General features: G+C 38.5%; 1 protein-coding gene across 1 annotated transcript in view; it reads left to right on the forward strand.

Moving 5' to 3' along the window:
- Khdrbs2 (KH RNA binding domain containing, signal transduction associated 2) overlaps nucleotides 1-23,536 on the forward strand; it is a 461,510-nt gene that overhangs the window by 288,429 nt on the left and 149,545 nt on the right. The window lies entirely within an intron of this gene.

A 23,536-nucleotide genomic window follows, 5' to 3' on the forward strand; every position in this document is an offset into this window, starting at 1 on the left:
AGAATGCCAACATTCAACAAGCCCAGCTAGGTTGTCTTTCACAAGCAGGCACAGCTGGTCTCAGGAAGCTGGCAGTTATTCTGCCCAGAGGATAATGCTGAGCAGTATAAACCCTCTGTATCTACAGGTCATCTAGTATCTTCCGGTATACCTTGACCTTCACTTTGAAGAGGCAGTATACCAGGAGTCACCCTGGGCACAGTCTCTATGCCCTCTCCTGCTATATTGTGAAACTTGAAAACGGAATTCCCTGACTATGTCCCATGATTTTGTAATTATAGAAATCTGCCAAAAATTTTAAGCTGAAATGATGCAAGCCAGACCATCATCTAATAAAAACATCGTTGTTGGGGCTCAAGAGAAGGATTAGTAGTTATGAGCACCTGATGCTCTCGCAGATGGCCTGGGTTGCAAATAGGACATGTCACAACCCACTGTAATTTCAGTTCCATGGGGATCTGATGCTCTCTCTGGCATCCAAGGGCAGCAGGTGTGCGTGTGGTGCCTATACATACATACAGGCAAACACTTATACACATAAAATAAGAATAAGTAAGCACATTTTAAAATACATTACCAAAAGCGTTGATGTGACTTTAATCTCTCTAGTATGCTCACCCTGTGATCTAAGTATTTATTTCATTTTGCCATCAACAAATGCCCTCCTCTTACATGGCTTCTGCAAATCATTGCTCATTAAGTTTAAACCCTTCAACAATAATTGCGGTCATGTTCTGGGCACTCAGATCACATGAATCATTACACAGTGGCTAATTACTAGTCAAAACCTGACCCTAAAGTAAAGTGATCATAGGTTCTACTCAAGAAAATGCTCATGCTCACTGCTCAGTACATTTTAAACAGGATGTTATTGCTTTAACGTGCAACACTGACAATTGTCTTAAGGACCGAAGGGGAATTAAACATGGAAATCCAACTATAGTAGAACTGACAAAACACATCCATCTGAAGTGTCTTTCATATACCATACACTGATATTTACCAACTTACACATTATGCAAAATTAGAAGCCGAGAATGTAATTCAAGGTGTACATAAGGTTGCACTAACTTTAGTCAGAAGTCTGGTGCCTCTTACCTGAGGCGTATTACTCACAAAATCAGTCCTTACTACATGGTTGAATTAAAAGCTGGTGTACAATAACTGTTCACGTTTCAAGATGTTTGGAGGCCCACAGTTTTTGTGTGGATTGTCACTATTGTGTGTATCTGCACATATTTGTTCATTCAGATCACTCAAATATTTACAATGAGTGATGGATGGATTCTACACTGAGTAAAGTGTTGCTGTCTAAGCTGAGTATGCCTCCCAGTTCTCACATAACAGCCAGTGTGAGTGTGTGTGGTGCACATCTTTTTCTCAACAGCTGCGAGGGTTTGCTGGCCAGCTAGTCTAGGCAAACGAGTAAGCTCCAGGATTAGTAAGAGACCTGCCTCAAGATTAATATGGAAAATGACAGAAGAAGAAACCTAAAGTCAACTTCAGAGTAAGCCCACATATTTATGCATATAAAATACACACACACACACACACACACACACACACACACACACACCAAAAGGAGAGGACAAAATTTTATTACCATTAATTAAAATCTGCTACTGTGTATGTAGCACTTTAGGAGAGAAGAAAATGAGCCAAAAGAATTTTAGCTTCTCATCTATGTTTCTATTCACATACATGAAAACGAAGCACTGAGTATGCGTCAGGTTAGGAGAAACTGCAGAAACTTAGGGAGCTTGTGGAAAAAAACAACATTCTGCATGGAGGAAGCCCATAAAGGTTGGATCCTTCAGGAAGATTAAAAGGGTGAAGGCGTGTTGCTACATCACGCCTTTGGTCTTACTGGACCTCCATCATTTTTCTGAGATTCTGGGAACGGACATGTAAATGAACATGACCTGATCAACAGCAATTTCATAAAGCCGGCATTTTACTAGTAGGTCTTAAGAAATAAACATGCATAAGTGAGAGGAAAAGGGACGGGTAAGGCTCTGGACAGAGATGGTGGTTGAGTATGGTAGGGTGGGCAGTTAGGGAAAGTCTCTATGGGAAAGTTAGGGAAAGACAATGAATATTCCAAAACAGTTATTATAGGCATCCGTAGGTGCTTAGAATGCTGTAGGTATTGGATGTTAAAACACATTGTGTTTTTCTTAACGTCTTTCAACGATGGACTTATTTAATTCATAAGTGTTTATCATTTTTTGAATTAATCAGGCAATATTGGTTTTAAATAGCTAATAATCACTGACCCTATTTATTTAAGTATAGTCTTGGCATTGTGAGTGTGTTCTGTGTGGAAGTTCATGAATCCAGTAACTGTATGTCATTAGACCTCGAGGAATTCCTGGACTAAAAAGCTAGGAAACTTCAAGGAATCTCTGCTCCATCTCATCATTGTTTTCTATGGAAAAACACTAGTTTTGAGAAAAGAGAATATAAGCATGGCAGGCATCCCATTAACTCTATAAAAACACAGCATGGATAACAGGAAAGGCTATGAATATATAGATTTTTTTTAGATCTCTTAAATTATATGAAAACATATCACTGACCATGTTTTGTTTTGTTTTTTGTTTTTTTTTTTTTTTTCTGTTAACAACTAATTGAGTGGGTGCATATAAAGTTTCAGGTGAGTCTTCTAAGGATCTAGTGGTAATCTTATGTAGTACCAAAGAGATTACATGCAGGACGGCTCTTCTCTGTCTCTGTCTCTGTCTCTCTCTCTGTCTCTGTCTCTCTGTCTCTTTCTCTGTGTCTGTCTCTCTGTCTCTCTCATTAATCAATTATTCATTTTACACCCTTATTCATAGCCCCTCCCTCCTCTCTCCCCAGAGTCCCACCCTCCCTCCCTGTTTCTGCCATCATCCCTCCCCAGAGAAGGGGAACCCTGACCCACGCTCCCACCCCAGCATATCAAGTCTCATCAGGACTGAAGGCATTCCTTTCATTGAGGCCCAGAGAGAAAGCCCTGCTAGAGGAAAGCAACAGAGAAGCAGACAGTGGTGTCCATGTCAGAGCCAGCCCCTACTTCCCTCACTATGGGACCCACATGATGACATGATACTCTGATACTCAAGCTGTCCTTTGGTTACCTTTGTGTATGGTGCCAAGGTCCAGTCCATGCATGGTCTGTGGCTGGAGCTTCCATCTCCACAGTCTCCCCAGGTCCTTGGTCAGTCATTGGTTACATCTGTGCACGCCCAGTCCATGCATGGTCTGTGGCTGGAACCTCAGTCTCTACAGTGCCCCCCTAGGCCCTGGTTAGTTGGTTCCATTGATCCTCCTATGGAGCTCCTGTCCCCCTCAGAGTTCTCCGTCCACCCTCTGCCCCCACTCTTCCCAAAGACTCTCATTTACTCTGAAACTAAGGATTCCTCTGTAAGAGGTACGAAAAACAAAAGTTTAAGTGGCTCAATAACAAAATAAGAGCACCATGCTGAGCTGATGGTGAAAATCCCAAAGGAGTTCTTAACTCTCAGGTAAGATTTCTCAGAAAAACGTTCCCATTGTTATTATAAATCACAGTGTGAGTCAGTTCCCTCTTCACAGGCCTTCCCCTGCTGGGTCTCACAGGGCCACAGAGAATGCTTGTGGTAATCAAAACCACCCCACACAGCTGGCCGGACAAGAAACAGCTTACAGCAATTGAGACCGCTGTTTTAAACTCATCATTAGTGTTAGCTGAATCAAATATATATATATATAATTTGCGGTTTCCTGCGTGTCCGGACTTCAAATATTTTAAAGTTTCTTTCTTGTTAAACTTCTTCAGAATGGAATACATTCACAGCTTAGAGATCCATCTAAGGTAAGTTAGGAAAATTGAAATATTGGATTTTAGCAAAAACTCACATAGAATAAGGTAGCAATCTCACCTAATCTACCAGAGGCTAAACCATTGGAAGAATTAAAATGAAGCTTTTGAAGGCACAGCTGGCTCCAGTCGCAGTATATTAAATCATTCACGCTGGTACTGATGCTACCAATGAGCTATTAATTTCACTTTATTGGTAGAGGAGGAAACAGAAGCTTAGAGTTGGTTGTTTTCAGTCTCCTGAGGGTCTTCTATCATTGTGACACAGGTTTTTCTCTCAGTACAGAGCACAGCAGAATTATACCTAGTATTAGCTCACAGGATATCCGTGTATACACACACACACACACACACACACACACACACACACACACACACACACACACCCTGCACTTCATCTTCAGCCAGTCAGTGACTGAAAAGTTGTCAATATTTAAAACATCATCCCATCCCTTCATGAATACCTCCAACTACCAAGAACTGGATTCCTCCAGAAACCAGGTAGGAGAAATATGGCCACCAACAGAGTTTAGAAAGATTGTCTGAAAATCATACCATCCTATCAGAGGCTGAGTTTATCCAATAACCATAATAAACTAAGGATTTGATATGTAGGATTCTCTTCATAGTTCCTCATCTATTAGAAGTCAGTTTGCCTTATCTTTTACCATTTACACGATTTTACATGTCTCAAAGACAGAAAATATTTCTTAAATTTGTCTTTCAGTTCTACATAAGCTGTTTGATAGCAACAATGTGAGTAACCTACTTGTCTCATGTGTGTGTGTGTGTGTGTGTGTGTGTGTTAAAGCATGCATGTATGTTTTGTTAATATTAAAGGAATGAGAATACCATAAAATGCATGTTTAATACTGTCCACATTCCAGTAAAAGGATTGCCATTTGTGGCTATGGGTGTTTTACAAAGTTTCTTGGATGGGGATAATAGACAAGTCTGTGAGAAGCAGAGGAAAGAGAATTGCCATGAACAGGGAATGCTAAGGGCAGAACCAGGAAAAGAGATCTTCGCATCAGGTGCACAGAATCTGAGAGAGCAAGGTAGTAAAACAGCCCATTAGAAGGAACAGTGGAAGCTGCACAGGAAACCGGAAATGGAGGCAGGCTTTGTAACTCTGTCAGTGTGATTTTAAAAAGAGAAGGCTACTTGTAAGTTTTTGAGAAGATAAACTAGGGATTGGGAGAAAATTATGGTTTTCCAATTGTTTCCAGAGAATAGAAAAGAGAACAGGGAGGTCCCCTGAGATGTGGCCTGCGCTGTGTGCTGAGGATGGGAGGCAAGTAAAAAGGGCAAAAGAAAGCTAAAAATGAGAAAATTAGGGCAGAAAGCCATTAGATGATGGGGCGGGGGGCGGTGAGAAAATGAAGCCGTTCTCAGTAATCATGTGTGCTATGCATGAGGAGACTCCTGTTTGCTAGAGAAAGCCTAGCAGAGGGCCTGTCCTCAGTTCATTCAGCTTGGGCTTCCGGAAATAGCTTATGTGTGGGAGTTGGGCATTGCTCTTGCTCTGGTATAGAAAATTCAGGAATGCTCGAGCCCTCCACCTGGTGTCCTGACACAGTATTGATGTAAGGAGGTCTGCCTGCTATTGGACTCAGCTACAGTGCAGGCCCAGGAAGTATATGTTTATGCAAGGTCTGAATCTCTTCCATGGAAACTCTTCATGTGATTCAGCGTGGCTCTGAAAGAAGAGCGCTGTAAAAAAAAAAATCTTTCACAGCACAAGCAATGAGTTGAGGAACAACAACAGCAACAGCATCGATAATAATGTACCAATAGTAGCAAATATTTTTCTGTCACTGAAGATAGGAAAAAGTCCTGTCTTTTCTCTCCTCTATAGAAAATGTTTTATAAAACCACACTTATGCTATAAGTTGACCAAAGACTGTACTTTTAACAAAGGGGGGCGGGATATAGGATGAGAGGTCAACGGTAAAGTACTCACTGCTCAAACCCAAGAACCTGAGTTTGTGCACAGATCCTGCATAAAGACATAAATCTGAGCACATAATGCAAACATCTACAGTCCCAGTGCATCATGGGTGGGTAGGAGGTGTACACAGGGGATCCCTGGAAGATGGTAGAAGTAGGAGGTGTACACAGGGGAATCCCTGGAAGATGGTAGAACAGCTAAGCTGGCAACCTGTGTCACAAACAAGGTTAAGGCAAGGACTCATACCCAAGGCTGTGTTCTCCCTCACCCCCCATCTCTCCCTCTCCTTCTCCCTACCCACCCTTCATACACACATACACGGAGAATGAGAGAGATTTTAGGGACGAGAAATAAGATATTATGTTGAGTGTTTTTGTAATGTTTCTAGGTTTTAAGTGGTTTTCTTTATTGCCATTGGCTGTGACTTGTCAAACAAAACACTCTCATGTTGATTTTATATCTATTATTCTGATTGTTTTCCTGATAGAATACAAACTTATGTTTTTTAAAGCCACACAAAGATCTGTCCCTATAGAGATAAATCTATGCAACACTTATCGAAAAATGTATGTGGGGAGACAGGACAAGGAGAGGTTGCTTCAAAAAACAAAACAGAACACTGCCTGTGCCTGTAAGGTGCATGTGTGTTTACCCAGAATAACATCAGTGCTGCTGAAAAGTCACTACTTCTGGAAAGGTGTCCTTTTTACAATGATTTTAAGAAAATTAAAGTGAAGCTGAAGGCCCTCAAGTTTTTTACATGCCAGTAATACATAACATCCCACAAAAAAGTGCTGGTCATACATATGTGTTTGTGTAATGCTCTATTGTACCTGGTATGCTGATGGAGTTGAAAGAAACAAAAAAAATATCTCCTTAGGTGTACAAAACATCTCATGGTTTTCAGACACAGGTCCAATTTATTTTTAAACCACTTCATATTTTCTTCAAAGGTTAATGCGCAGACATCAAAGACATGTACCAAGGCATTAAAAACAAGCAGGAAGAAAAGATATAATTAAAATTCAGGCCAATGCTACATGAGAAATTTTGCCTTAGTATAATCAATCATGTTAACCTAATTTAGAAAATGCATTTTGACAACTTTTAAGAGTTTCTCTTTTCATCAGTCTTCACTAGGCCTATCGGCATTCTGGTCCATCCTGCCTTCTGATTCAGGCTCTGAGGTACCCTTCCAGTAACTCTGAGAGAACTAGAAAATTCACTGATAAATCAATAGTCCTTAAAAGGTCTGTAAATGAGCTGAAGCTGCCAACCTTCAGTTTCATGTGTACAGAGAACTTTGTGACAGGAGAGGGAAATCAGTATTAAATGATAATTGAAATCAATTCTGGTGCCATTTGTAGAAAGGAAGATTATGGGTCTGATCTATAATGCATTTTGAGGGCAGCTGTGTGAGATGGTTCCTGCATAATAGCCAAGAGCCTTTACCCAAAAAGAAGAGACTTTTATTAGAGCCTCTAGAATGGATATTTGTATCCCATTAAACATTCTTGTTGGAGTTTCCTGCTCTACTCTCTTCTTATTAGAGACCAATTTACCAGAATGCACTGCAAGGCTTTGTTTGTTGAAATGGAGCTAATATTTAAAATAGCCAAAACATGCAAGGGTGATGGAATGTGCTGCAAAGCTCTGGGCCAGGCATCATATTGCTGCGGTTCTGAGTTCAGAGAAAGTCAGTGGGATTGAAACGAAACACAACTATATAAATTAGTTCCACACATAATAAAAATGCTCGTTCTTTAAATCCATGGGAACTCTCGTCCTGCAGTTGAAGTATGAGTGAGTCATCTTTCTAATGTGTTAGATTTCAAGTCAGTTTAGAATAGATGAGGGTTCTTCCTTGGCAACAACACTCAGCATTGCATCCAACCCTGTACCTGAAAAGTATGATGATGAGGAATGTGCCTTATAACACAGTGACAAGAATGGGGTTTCTCTCTATGTTCCTCTTTGCTAGCTACTGCTAGGTATTGGAAAATATATGTCATATGAACATAATATTGAAGTCTCCTCTAGGCTCTGTTGAGAAATAAAAGCTTGATCTTTTTATGTATCTGCTCTGCACAAGGAGAGAAGGGCGAGAGATGAGAATGCTGAGAAGCAATCTGGAGTTTCGGACATTCATCATTAGTTTAGAAAATTAAACTCTAACTCTACTTTATAATGTTTTATTAATATAATATTACATTAACAATATTACTGTATTTGAGGCACTACTATTTGTACCTTCTGTTAGTACACGTGGCCTCAGAATTAAAAGCAAACAAAAGTTTGTTGGTTTGAGTTTGTTCTACAGGTAGGTTTTGAAAGGCTCTGCTTGTGACAGACAGTAGGTTCACAGGTTTTACTGATTTATTATACGGTTGAAAAACTATAATCAGCTATGGCTTAAATGTGAAATATCCCATAGGCTTATTTTGTGTAGTGCTTGCTCCCAAACATGTGGCACTCTTTTGAAAGCTGTGGAACCTTTAAGGGGAGTGGTGGCCTAAAAGAAGTAGATCACTAGGGCTGGCCTTCCAATGCTGTGCCTGCCTGTGGGACCAGCTCTGAGCTCTGCCTGCCTCTTGGTCTCTGACATGTGCACAGCACTGTGACAGGATACTTGTAACAGACTCTTCCACTAAGGTCTGAGCTGCTCTAGCCATCATGGCTTCCTTGCCAAGAGGATGGGCTTGGGACTAGAATATATGGCACCCTCTCACCACCAGTATACGTCTCTCAAGTATTATATCAAAACGTTGACAGAAAAAAAACATTACATAGATAGATAGATAGATAGATAGATAGATAGATAGATAGATAGATGATAGATAGAATATACATGCAAAATATAAATACACACACATGTGCATACACACATACATATGGAGACTTGTGATCCCCTCCATCCATGCTAGAATGATGGTTTCTTTCATCCTGTGCAGGTCCTTTTGGGCAATTACAGCTGTTGTGAGTTCACTAGTCAGTGGCCCTATCATGTCCTGAGGTTCCTATTTTGCAATATTTCAAATACTTTGCTAATAGTATTTTAGAAAAAGTTATGAAAAGGTCAAAAGGATCTCCGAATTTCTCTCTTCAAGTCACTGGGTGACCTAAATGGACCCCATAAAGACCTATATTCCAAGCCTGTCTAAAAATCAGATACTGTGCTCTGGGAGCATAGCATTTGTCTCTTTTTTGCTCATGTTCCCCTCCTCCCCTTCTGATGGCATTCTAGAAGATACACATGTAGGATCATGCATGCAGGAACATGCAGACTACACACACACACACACACACACACACACACACACACACACTTTCTCTATTTTTTTCCAGTTATTTGTCACTCTTAAAGAGACACTATTTATTTTCCTTGTTTATCAGACTACTTCCTTCTTGAAAGCAGGATTTACTGAAACTATGTGAGAATATTTTTGTTAGGACTGGAGAGATGGCCAGAGGTTACAAGCTTTTCAGAGAACAGGACTTTCAGTTCCCAGCACCAACGTTGGGCAGCTCACAACCACCTGCAACTCTGGCTCTATGGAATCTGATGCCCTCATCTGCCTTCTGCGGGCACCCACATGAATGCACATAACTATAGATAAACACCACCACACACACATACACATAAATTCATAATAAATATTTTTAACGGAATGTTATCCTCCCATACATTCTCCCACTCACTTTGTCATAAGACTGTACGCATTTAAAAGGAGTTCTTCAGGCCTGAGCATAGTGCTGTCTGTGTAAAGCAGAAAGCAATAGAGAGGATAACATTCTAAAACATTTTTTTCTAAGGATGTATTTGATAGAAAAAGAACAGCATGGGGCTGGAGAGATGGCTCAGGGGTGAAGAGCATTGACTGCTCTTCCAGAGAACCAGGGTTCAATCCCCAGAATCCACATAGCAGCTAACAACTGTCTATAACTCCAAGATCTGACATGCACAGACATACATGCAAGCAAAAACACCAATGCACATAAAATCAAAATAAATAAATTATTTAAAAAAAAAAAAGAACAGCAACTAGTCTTTTCCAGTTTAAAAAAGGAAAGGCGTTGTGTTTAGTTTCTGTTATTTACCAAAGGGTTCTATTCTGTTTGCATTACAAATGTACATGAAGACTTGTTAATCACAATATCTGCTATAGGCCAGAGTCTCACACACATGGAACTCTAAATATGATTACAAAATATATCTCGCTTCACATCCGGATCCTGTGTTTTCTGTTCTTTTGCATCAAAAATACAGTCTTCATATTTACGTGACAGCATCTGATAGTTTTCATAAATTATTATGCAGCAAGTATCACCTAAAATAAATCGCTAAGCCTTCCCCTTTCCGGAAGACTGCCTCCATTGAAATTCTTTTCCAAAATAACATGTCATCTAGCCAAATACCCTCCTCCTTTGTTTTCTATCCCAGGTTTTGCACAGGCTGTCGTAACACAATTTTAGCTTTAATATTCAAAACTGTTTAAAAATTTTTTTTGATTCTACTGACCTGTGTATGACATACTGCAGTTATTTGGGGGAACCCTTCAGTTTAAAAAGCTCCCCCCCTTCTCCTATACCCATGTATCTGAACAAACCTCATCAAACATATCCCAACTTAGACTTTATCCTGGTTTGGTTTCTTTTCTTTCTTTTCTTTTCTCTGCATCAATTTTCATCTGCTGCCAGAAAAAGTCTCTCTGATGATCACTGAATAAGGCACTGATCTAAGAGTATAGCAGAACACTATAGGAATCATTTTATTATTTTTTTTAGAACAGTAGTGTTTGATTTAACCTTAGGTCTCTGGACAATCTAGTCTGCGCTTCTTGGTTACTCAAGCAGTATTGAATGTGGGTTCCTTCTCAAGAAGTGAACCTTAGGTTAAATTAGACATTGGTTGGTTACTTCCTCAAGTTCTGAACCACCATTGCCTTAGCACATTTTACAGAAGGGACAGATTATAAGTCAAATTTGTGGATGTATTGGTGTCCACATTTCTCTTTTGATAGCCTGCAGAGTACCTTCCTGCACCAAAGGGAACATGGCATGAGAGCTTAATGTAGGCACAGACCAACATCTCCATGTTCAATGAGTTATGTGGGTGTTGTCCTTAGCATTGGGACCCATTGTCAGTTTGCAGAAAGCTACTTTTGCCTTAACAACAAGTTGGGTTGTTTGGGGATTTCCATAGAATCTCCTTGGCCAACATCTTAGTTGAATGCTACCTAGTCCCACCACTAGAAGACTCTCCTAATTAATAACAGATGGTCAGGTAAGACTCTTTATCCCCCATTACTAAGAGTCCCCATTAGGATCACCTTTCTAGATTCCAGGAAGTTTCCTCAGCTTTAAGTTTCACACTATGCCCCAAATGCCTCCCCAATTCCATATGTCTATCCCACTACTTTTGCCCTCCACCCAATGTATGCCTTCACCAGATTCCTACCCCCTAATCCCAAACTATACCCAGTCTGCCCTTAAAACCTATTCTATTTCTGCCTACAAGGGAGATCCATGAGTCTTCATTAGACACTTCCTCTTTACCACATCCTCTCTGTGTCTATGGGTTGTAGTTTGGCTATCATTGACTCAAGGGTTAATATCCCCTTGTAAGTGGATACATATCATATTTATCTTGCTGGGTCTGGCTTACCTAACTCGGCATGATTTTTTCCTAGTTCTATCCATTTGCCTGAAAGTTTCATGATGTCATTTTTTTAAACAGCTGGGTAACTGCCCTATGTGTAAATGTACATTTTCTTTATTCATTCCTCTGTTGAGGGACATCTAAATTGTTTCCGGTGTCTGGTTATTATGAATAAAGCCATGTGAATATGGTTGAGTCGTGGTAGGATGGAATGTCCTTTGAATATATACCCAAGAGTGGTATAGTTGGGTTTTGAGGTAGATCAATTCCCAACTTTCTGAGGAACTGCCATATTGATTTATATTGTTAACACTATTTTATGTTAAAAATTTTTAACATATATAAATAATCTCAGAAGCACAATAAAAGTAGGAAGTACAACTCTTTCTTTCCATTAAGGAGTTTTAGGATAAAAAATATTTGACAAATATGACTCCTAAATTAAAAGCAAATCTCATGGATTGTCTGTGTAGAAGATAGAGCAGGCAGTAAGTTTGATGAGGGATGGCCTTCTTGGTCATTAAGGCCAATATTTCCAATATAGACTACATGCAAATAGACAGAACATCACATCATACTGTGTGAGTTTTACCCATCAATTTTCAGAGAGAAGAATCTACATATGTTATTTTCTTTTCATGTGCCTTTCGTTTCTTTTATTTACCTGTACATATGTCATAGGTCGCACTGCTAAATTGACCACTGCAATAACAGAATAACAGCAAACGAAGGAAGATGAATAAATGTCCAACAGAGCCTCTGAAAGTAGTGTGCAAGTGTCTTGTTAAATGATACATGAACTAGGGCACTCATATTTTTTACAAGAATGTAGGTACAGTAATGCCGACAGTCTAAGAAACCACCTACTTCTGATGATAAATTCTCCTCTGTCACATCCCTGGTAGTGCTCTGTCCCTGCCATCTGTTATAATCTACTATTGCAAGGTACTGCCAAATAAATATTCACACGAGTTCCCCACTTGTTTTCTCCTGAAACAGCCTGTTAGTAATCATCCTTTAGAAAGACTCAACATTTAATACATCCTTTAAAAAATTGTATTAGGCAGTAAAAACATTGTGGAAATTGATCTTGCTATAAAATTTAGCACTTCATATTTGACATTAAGGCCACTTAGGCTTCCGAAATCAGTAAGGCAGAGAAACACCAAGTGAATTTCAAGGTGAAGGTTCAGAGGTTCTACAGTGAGGAATGAAAGTCTTTGCAAAGCCCAGTCTTTCAAGCCAGCTATTCATTTGTCAATTAGACTATCAGTACACTCCTTGTCACAGATGAGTAAATGACAGTGCCCTCTCTGGCAGTTCTTTAAAATCAGAGCTTGATGGCTCTGACTCTATAGAAGACCAATAGTGAAATATTAAAAACACATAGCAAATAATTTTTTAAAAGATCAAGATCTATTAAATAATTAATGATTTGTTTACTTAATAAACAATTAATAAATCAATTATTCATTCTCATTAAAACTTAATAATAAATAAGACAAGTATTACTCTTAATATAGAGATTTAAAACATAATGTGATAGTGTATAAAAGGCATATGAAATTAGCTATTAAAATTAACTATTACATAAATTGAGAATCAAAATAGTTATTGAGTTATCAGGAAAACGTACACATTCCTATTTATGTTTGCTGACTCTTAGATGGTTGATTGCAATGGCATGTTATAGTCGTGCTAAAACTTAGTAGAGGAATGGATTCAATACTTGCTGGAAGTATGGAGAGTGTCTTCAGGGATCCTCTCGTCTGTAGATGTAGAGGAAGGTCACATTTGTGGATACTTAATTGTGACTGAATTCTCAGTGTGGAGACTGAATAGCTCCTGAAGTTATGGGCTGTATGAGTTAGAAACATGGATTCTGGGTGAAGTGAACCAAAATGCAGCATTTAGTGGAACCAATAACTTCCTCATTTGTTTACTTTGATTTTGGCATTTTGTGGATAACTCACTGTCTACGGCACACTCCTGTCATTGTGCCATAATTCAAAAAAAAAAAAAAAAAAAGAAAGAAAGAAAGAAAGAAAGAAAGAAAAGAGGAAAGAAAGAAAAGAAAAACACACCTGCTTCAACAAATCTTTTCACTGTGCTCTATCACCCTGCTGTACTGCCTCCCTCGTTGCACCTTTTTAGCCTTCACATACACACATTGTAGAGGAATTTTAATTCAGAACATGGCTGCTCTGACAAGAGATCACATCCAAAGACTTTCCGGGTCTGTGTGATCAGCCTGGCATACAAGCACACATTTAATCCAAGGAGACCAAGGCAAATGGATCTGAGTTCAAGGCTAGCCTGGGTATAGAGCAAGTTTCAACTAAAGAAAAGCTTAGGTCTAGGTGTGGTGGTACAGGCCTTTAATCCCAAACAATGAAGGTAAAGTTAGTTTGTAGAATGAAGCGCCCATGTTTGCAAGTGATGTTTAATTGAGTGGCAGAAAAAGTGATGAATCAGAGAAAGATTTGACAGAATAGGATTAACCCAACTCTCATGAGAAGAGAGAGGAAAGGGAAGCTGCTTAAGGGGCAAAGCAGAGAGAGAGGGGAATCAGTTTTACCGGGAGAGTAATAAAGAGACAGGCTGCAGAGAGAACTCAGGTGAAGACTTAATGAGCCAGAAAATGAGAAGGAGCTAGATTAGAGCAGATTGCAGGGCTTAGCGTGAGACCAAGAAGAAGAATTCGTGGGCCAAGAGAAAAGCAGGTTGAATTAAGCGAAATAGGAGAGGAGTTTAAGCCACAACAGCTGAGTTGAACCAGCCAGCCCAGAGCTCAGTAAGAACAAGAAAAAGTGAACTCATTAAGCAGTAAGTCTCAGAGGCTGAAAACGTTCTCGTCCTAGGTTAGATTGGATGGACCTAGAAGCTTCCAGGACTAGGCCTAGGTTAGCAGACAGGCAGTAATCCTCAGACACAACACATTTACATGTAGTAGCACCTACCCTTGTGACCTCACATAAGAATTGCCACTTCTATTCCTTAGCTAAAACCTGAAAATGCACACTCAGGTCAGATGGCATTGAATGGAGTTAGTTATCTATACACTTTTCCTTTTCCTGGTTATTCCATGAAAATGTGGGCTCTGTGAAGCAATGTGTATATTCTTTTCTTTAGTGTTTGGAAGGCAAGCAATGAATAAACAATGTATCAATGACTGCTGTCAGTCTTGCCAGACTATTGAAACACAAACTATTCCCTTCCCTAGATCAGAAGAACTTAAGGAATCCAGGGATTTGAGTCATGGCATCACTTTTGCCAGACCCCCAGCACTGGTGCTGAGGTGGAGATGAGATACATTGTAGTGAACAGCCAGAACACACACACACACACACACACACACACACTCCAGGTGACCTGGATCGTCACATCAGGATATTCAGAACTCAACTATTAAGATGGAGTGCTGGCCTTCCCTATCATGTTGAGCTCTGTGACATTGTAACAAACAGCATTTCTACCATCCTCAACAAATGTATGGAGACACAAAGAGCAAGGAAGCACAAAGAAAACTTTACCCAGTGCCAGTTGGATGGATTGGTATTTGTGTAAAAAGTATATCCATTTGAGAGAGATCTAAATAAAATTAATTAGATCCTGACCTGCATTAGACACTAGAATTGTACATTGTGTGCAAACTGATTTGTTTAATCAATGTGAATGCTTATGTAATTCACCTGGCAGAAGATGGTAAAATTTAGTTCCTGTCAAAAATTAATTCAGTATCTATTGGATAAAGTATATTTTTGTAAGTATGTGTACTGAATGCTACTTAATAGTTCTTTTCTGAAAAAAAAAAAAAGTCATACTGATGAATCAACTGTTCTGGCATATTACATTACATAACCAAAGATAATTTTCCAAAAGTTAAAAATGCAAAGATCCCATTTGCACAGCATTATTGTTGTCATTATTCTCCATTACTGTGAAAAACTTATAAATACATTAGAGTTCCTATCATTACAGTATAAATATTAAAGATTAAAATATTCATAAACTAAATCCTGATAAGCTCACAGTGAAAACACACTTCCGCTGAAAGTCCTACTTGGCCTCTGCAAGCACACCTCCTCAGCCTGGGGTGTAACATCCCACGCTGAGCACTGTCCACCCTGCTTTACGTTTGCTTTACGTACACATATATGACCCTAAACAACTCTCCAGTGTGTCTTATTTTCATTTCCTGAATAAGAACTCAAAAATAGCATATTTTTGCTCTGAGTGTTTTTTCTCATATAATGGCTTTGGTTCTTAATACCATGCTTCTCTCTCATCTTCTTTCTCTCCTACTATGGCTCTTCTTTCAAAACTCTCACTCTACGTTGTTTAGTGTAAATATCTAAAAAAGAAAGAACTCTCCTGATAATGTTATAGTCTTTCTGCAGTGTAACATGGACTACTTTCAGTGTGACATTTCCTCCCTTACCAGACACTATCTGCCAGTAATCCCTCAGGGAAGGTGGGGGTCTCAGGAGTTCCTCATGATCCATGATGAAACGTGGGTGGGCCAGACCTTAGCAGGTCTTCTACAATGAGTACATGAGTGCAAAGGCCATATCATAATCAGATGTCTGTTTTCAGCGCAGCTCTCATCCAGTTTCTCACATCCTTTCAGCTGCCTCTTCTGTGATTCTTTCTGAGCCTTGGAGGGGACAAAATGAATGTATCATTTAAGGGTTAATCATGTCAATGCATGTAGCACGACTTGTACATTTTCACTCATATGTGTAACAGATTTTTAAAAATATATCTTGACATATTCAAACATTTGAACAGTCTCTCACTTTTGCTCTCTGTGTATCTCATTGCCTTCTCTGTCAATTTGCCTGTCTCTCTGTCCCTGTCTTTGTCTCTATCTCTGTCGGTTGGTTTCTCTCTCTCTCTCTCTCTCTCTCTCTCTCTCTCTCTCTCTCTCTCTCTATCTATCTCTCTATCTATCTCTCTCTCTCTCCTCTCTCTCTCTCTCTCTATGTGGTGTGTGTTGTGTGTGTGGTGTCTGGCTGTCGTCTGTCTGCTCTGTCTCCCCTCGTGTGTGTGTGTGTCTGTCGGTCTGTCGTCTCTCTCTCCCTTTCTCTCCTCTCCTCCTCTCTCTCTCTCTCTCTCTCTCTCTCTCTCTCTCTGTGTGTGTGTGTGTCTGTCTGTCTCTGTCTCTCTTCCTTTCTCTCTCTTTCTTCCTCTCTCTCTCTCTCTCTCTCTCTCTCTCTCTCTCACACACACACACACACACACACACACACACACTTTTGTTAGTAATACTACCATAGTGTATCATCAGGAATAAAAGTGTTCAGTTTCTTAAATTTTTCTAAGCAACTATACGTCTTACCAGATATATTACTGGAATCTTTGTTTCTTCATATTCTTGTATCTAAGTAAATAAAATTGCATTGTAGTAATTATTTCCATTTGCTTCTAGTGAGATTTGTGATATTTTCATGTATGTATTGATTATCTCCTCTTATGAAAAATGCTTGCTTGGGTTTTTTTTTTGCCTGTTTTTCTTGAGGATTCTTGGTCTTTTGTAGATCTATAAGATATTCATCTATGAATTCGAGATACAAACTTTTGTTGCTTATATTTGTTGTCAAAAACTTGCTTTGGCTTGTGGTTTTGACTCTTCGCTCTCCTATATGATGTTTGGTTTGGTAAGAAGAACTTGTATTTTAAGTGTTAGGAATCTTATGATTCTCTTACAAGATATACATTTTTTAATGAAAAATAATTTTCCATTATGAAATGTTAAATTGTTTAAAGTATTGTGAATGTCATTGTTGCCTTCAACATTGATTCTCCATGAAGATTTTACTCATGGGATAAGTGCAGATTTGAGCTCCATAAGGTTCACATGAAGACTCACTGACTACTTCAGTGAGACGTGCCGAGCATTCTTCCGGTTCTCCACAAACACGAAATGCTTGCTTTTTCCTAAGCCAGGACTTCCGATGTGTGTGATCAATTTCCCAGGTCTCTGTTCTCCTTCTCAGGTATTTTTATACACTAAAGTGATTATCTGAGCTTTGGAATGAATGTCTAATTATTCAAGGGAGGTTGGCTAATTTTTCTCCTTGGGTTTCCTTAGTATCCTATGTTTTTTTTCTTTCTTACATGTAAATTAAATTTAATTTTATCTGGAAAAGAATTAGTATATTGATTACCCTGTCATAATGTACAGCCTATATATGTACTTAATTCATTTTTAATTACCTTTAATAGTGTTTTATTTATCTCTGTCTGTACATCTTAGGCTTATATAGCTTATAGTTTATTGCTTTATAACTAATAAGTGTTTTAAATGATTAATAAACTATAAGCTATACAGTAACTTAACTGTATATTAGCATGGCCACAAAAACACGGATTGAAAGGCTTACTAAATGAAATATCTTAGTGTATGTGGGATGTTAAAGTGGGGTATGCAACCCTTCCATATACGTAGGCTAGCAGTGTTTAAACTTCCCTCTGAGCAGCACAGAGACCTCAGATCGCTTTGATCTTAATGTTTGTCTCAAATTATTTTTAAATGTTTTTTCAGTTTATTTCTGATCTTATACATTGAATGTTTTATGATTTTTTTCACAATCAACCATGTTTCTCCATTTTCTTTCTTCTTGATATATTCTTACTTAAAAACCTTTGGTGTTACATTTTTTTCCTTAAGGAACATTTTTGTCATTCTTGTAATAATAAATCTTTCCCTTAGGCATCATGGAAAATAAATACTTCAGCTCTTAACAACTCTGTCATCACACACTTAAACTAGATGAGACTCCTAGGTACTCAATTAATTTCATGTCTGCTCACCTGTATTAATTATACATATATATGAATATTTACTGAATTTTTTATCTATATTCTTTAAATAATTTTAATGAGTTTTTTCATGTTTTTTTCAGTAATTTTATCTGAAGGTGAAAATAATTTTTGCTTTATGAATTCCTAAATTTCTATTTTTTATACACACATGTACACACTCATGCAGGCATTCACACACATGCACACACACAAATGTACACACATACAATGTAGACACACATGTTCCTGATAGATACTTGGAGAGGGAAAAGCATGCCTTCAGTTGTGTGTCCATTGATAACCAAACCAGACGCTAGTGGACTGGTCCAATCCCATGGTCACACAACTGTCTCTGGCTAAACCAGATAGTCTACATCACCTCAGTTCAGAAGTCATCAATCTTGGAAAGGGACTGGTAAGGAGTAAAGAGTAGAGTTGAGTAGAATAAGAAGGAGATAAAAGAGGTACAAGGAGCATTCAAAATATTATATGAAATTGTCAAATAAAATTAATCACATAAAATACTTTAAAGATTCCACTAGAGTTCCTTCTTAGAGAAGATGTATTGATCTGACAATATACAAACCAATTATTGAAATGTAAGCAATCTTTAATATGTCAATTTCTGACTGTTCTACTGACAATAACATCAATGGAGTGATGATATTCAGGAACTATCAGTTAATAAAAGGGAAAAATAGTTGAGGAATATTGCTTTAATTACATTTATAAGTACAGGAGAGATTTTTGGGTTCAAACAACCCTCCCATAAGAGGTGGAGGAGTTGTGTATGGTGATGCACATCTGTCATCTTCACCATGGGATGCCGCTGGGGGAGCATTGCAAGAGGCAAACCTGAGCTACATTAGAAAACCCCTGTTTCAATAAGAAGGAAAGGAGATAGAGAATGTAAAATGGGAGGACCTGATGTGAAACCTTCATTTGGCTGAATCGACAAATATGTGCAACTTAATAACAATGTGAAAAACAGAAAGCAATGGAATCACAAGTCTGTCATAATTGTCTTGTTCCAGTGGAACCATGTTTCTCACCTTACAGCATTTTTGAAATGTTTTGCAAATATAATAACATGAAATGATACATTATGACAGGATGAAATAGGATTGTAAAATAAATATTAAATATTGCATTCAACAAGATCCCATTGATTAGATTCTTATCAACTATTGAATCGATGTCTCATCTACCCAGAAGGAAACTACTTGTATCAATAATCCTCATTATGTTGTAAGAAGTTGTCACAAATTATTCCCGTTCACTTTGGCATTTCCCTGCTTAAAGTTCACAAGACCATCTTGTCTGAGCCTTTCCAAAGGCTACAAAGGGGATCTCTAAGTGTATAAGCAAGTTGCCAGCATTTACTGTGGCAACAAGATCGGTATGCTACCACCATGGCATCTCCTTCAAGGTAATGAGGGTTGTTTTATTTTATTTTTTGAATTTTTTATTATGTTTTTAAACATATACATTTATAGTATTACACATGAGTAAAATAAACTACATACAGCAGAAAGAACCACAAGACAATCAGGAATTATATAAATGTTATATTCATAGTGATTTGGCTATTTGTATTTGGCAAACTTAAAGTAAACATCTTTCCTATCCTGTTAAGTCTAAAATTCTGAATGGAGATCAATATCTATTAACTTAAAACATCTATCTTGATCTAAAATATCTTAACCCCTGTTTTTGTTGCTGTGGTTGATAAATCTTTGCAAAAGTTACCTAGATCCATTTGAAGCCATCTTTAAAACAGTAGTGATGGGTAAGGGGTGACTTAAATGACATGAAACATAATAAACGCAGGGAAATCTAAGAGAACTTTTTAATTAGCCTCTAAATTTTTATGTTGAATTTCCAAAGGTAAATTTTCTTCATTTTTGAAATATGTAATTCAGATGATTACTGAAATCCTTGACTCTCCCAGAGGAGAAAAAAATGGACTTGTAGAAAGGCTACCTACTTGATTAATGGCTCCTCCACTCTCTTATCATTAGTGGAATTACTGTGATTATGAGGGTAAGTATGGCCGAAAGCAATACTACAGTTTTAGATGTCATCTTTGTCCATGCAGGGCTCATCAGCACAGTATTGAGGAAGGATGGGGGTTTGTCTTTATAACTGTTCTCATGATCTGGACAGATAAACTGTTTCTTTTTAAGATAGTCTATCATTACTCAGTGTCAAAGTAGAAGAACTGAAGCAACTACTAAATTATACTGCAGGCTCCCTCCTACTGCCAACACTTCCATGAGTGAGCTGTGACCTTTGTCAGTGCCTGTGAATCATAAAAGTCACTGCTGTGACTTCTGAGCAGAGAAATACACTTGTATGTCTGTATGAAATATGATGGTTTGAAAAACAGGCTATAACTCAGTAACCTGGGAAGAAGAAACATTCTAGATCCCTTTTCTTCTCTCCAGACCTAAGAAGTGAAAGAAATTCCCTAAAGACCTAAGAAAAGGAACACTTCCCAGCTATCTTTCCAAATAAAGTGATTACAACATGCACTTTTTAAATGTATACAAAATGTTTTCTCCTTCAGGTAAATTAAATCACAAAATATTCACCTAATTCATAAAACTTAGAGAATTTTCTTTCAGATTCAGCCATCCTCTCTTTGATAAACAGAAAAAAATTACCATTGCAAAGAGGAAGAAATAAAAGAAGCTTCGTTTTGACTACAACAAGTGCAATAAAATGGCCAACAGGTCCACCAAGCTTAGACAAAGAAGAGTGAAGACACAAGATACCATCGCAGGGCTGGCCCTAGTTATAATATATAGATTAGCAAAGGGGGTACAGATGAGGAGTGAAATCACATGCAATTATTATCAGATATTTTGCAAAGAGCAAGGCTAAGCCATCCAAAAGTAGCACACAATAACAGAAAGGAAAAGGCAGTGAGGCTAGAAGTAGTTAGATAAGGTATCCACGTGTAATTCAAGCTGAATGTGACATTCATGCATGCCTTTTTGTTTTGCCAAAAGCAGAACCTGAAGCAAGGGTTTATGAACAAGCAGTTTCTTTGAGAGGAAATTCCAAGAAACAAAATCAAGCATGACATAAGGTGATGAGGAGGAGAAGGTGACAGTGTGACACATGACCTAGGTAGTAGTATGGGAAGTAAAGACTGTTTCTTACTAGGGTTTCTGTAAGAATCAAGTGGAAGACTCTTCTTAAAGACCTGAAGAGAAGCTTAGACATTTATCTATGGACTGCCCAATCAGGAAATTGAGTGTTCTACAGCACCTCAGTGGTATGTCTGTTGATGAATTATATTTTCCAGTCTTCGAGGAAAACAAGCAAGAGCAAATACTTATTTCATAATAAAATTGGCAGTATGAAATGAAATTAAGGTGTTATAGTTCTATATGAAAAGGCAGTTACACACATTTGCACATACTGTTATACACAGATATATTTCCCATAGAAGTGTTAATGTTATTACTATTTTATGCATGAGTCAAGGATGGTCTAGCTAGTGAGAATTAGAATTATGATTTCAACTAAGTGATTTGCTTCCAAAAGGTGCATGTTTACTACAGGATAATCATTCTTCAAAAAAAAAAAAATCAACAAAAAAGCAAAAAATGTTCTTCAGAAAGGAAATTTAATTCTAAAAATTACATGTCAAATGTTAATCCAAGATGGTTTATATAGCAGCTGACACAGTGTAGCTCTTGATACTGCCATGTATGCTGTGTATATGCTACACTGTTGTATCCCAGAAAGAATCGTAGTCTTTATAAGGATGTTCCTGTTGCCCCCTACTATTAAACCTCCATGTTCTTACAAACAAACTCCAGGGATTCTTTGTGTTGTCTTTTGTTTTTCTTTAATTATCAGTTTATATGTGTGTATATTGTTTTATACATGTGTACATTGACACATACCTATTTTTGTAGTTTTGTAGTTTCTTTTCCTATTTATTAATCTACTTAATTTCCTGATTGCAGCCTCCTCCTTTCCTCCCAATTCCCCCTTACACATTCCTTCCTTCCCCCATTTTCATCTCTCCTCCTCATAGAAGCGGATGTTCCCTATGTGTACCAAACCTCCCTGGCACAGTTGCTGTGGGATTAGGTGCATCCTCTTCCACTGAGACCAGACAAGGCAGCCCAATTAGGAAAATGGGATATAAAGGCAGAACACAGAGTCAGAGATCACCTCCCACAACACTCACTCCAGATTTTGGGGTATTCATATGCAGACCAAGCTGCGCATCTGCTGCATATGTGCAAGGGCCCTAGGACCAGTCCATGTATGCTCTTTGCTTGGTGGTTCAGTCTCTGTGATCCCCTGCCTTGGGCCCACGTTAGTTGACTCTAGGTCTTCTTGTGGAGAAGGACATATGGTTTTGGGGTTGATCACTTGTGTTAGATAACCAGTTTGGGAGATTATCCCTGGGGGAGATGATTTTCCCTCTCTCAACAACCATTACTTGCCTGTAGCTCTTTGTCTTAGGGCTGCAGCTTTATGAGATGTCTCCGTCCATGTTGTCATCAACTGTTTTTTGTCATTGTTTGGGTGCTCTTTAGGTCATCATGTTGTTGAGATATCATGGGTGTAGCTACCCTGTCACGTAGAACACAGTATCTCACATAAGATATGTTGGTCTTCTGGCTTATATAATCTTTTTCCTCCCTTTCTCTGATGCTCCCTGAGCCTTTGTTAAAAGAGTCGTTTTGTAGATGTACCAATTGGGGGTTATTATTGCTGTGTTGAAACACCATGAACAAAGCAACTTGGGGAAGAAGGGTTATTCAGCTCACCTACATCACAGGACAGGAACTCAACCAAGACAGGAACCTGGAGGCAGGAGCTGATGAAGAAGCCACAGAGTAGTGCCTCCTGGTTTGCTCTTCATGGCTGGCTCAGCCTGCTTTCTTACAGAACTCAGCACTACCAGTCCAGGATGAGAACCACCCATGCTAGTCTAGGTCCTTCCCCATCAATCAGTAGTTTTAAAAATGCCCTACAGGCTTGCCTACAGACAGATGTTTTGGAGGCATTCTCTCAGTTGAGATATACTCTGCTCTGATCATTCTAGTTTGTGTCCAGTTGACATAAAACTAGCCAGTGCATGTACATCATGACCCGTTGTTCTCTACAGTATGAGAAGTTGTTGCCTTCTGCCACAGTGTCATCTGTCTGTTGCCAGAGGAAGCTTCTTTGGGGATGAGTAAAAGCTACACGTATCTGTGGGTATAAGGATGATTATTAAGAATAAAATTAGGAATTACACTAGTTT

The sequence above is a fragment of the Acomys russatus genome, chromosome 11, assembly GCF_903995435.1.
Source record: "Acomys russatus chromosome 11, mAcoRus1.1, whole genome shotgun sequence".
Classification (NCBI taxonomy): Eukaryota; Metazoa; Chordata; class Mammalia; order Rodentia; family Muridae; genus Acomys; species Acomys russatus.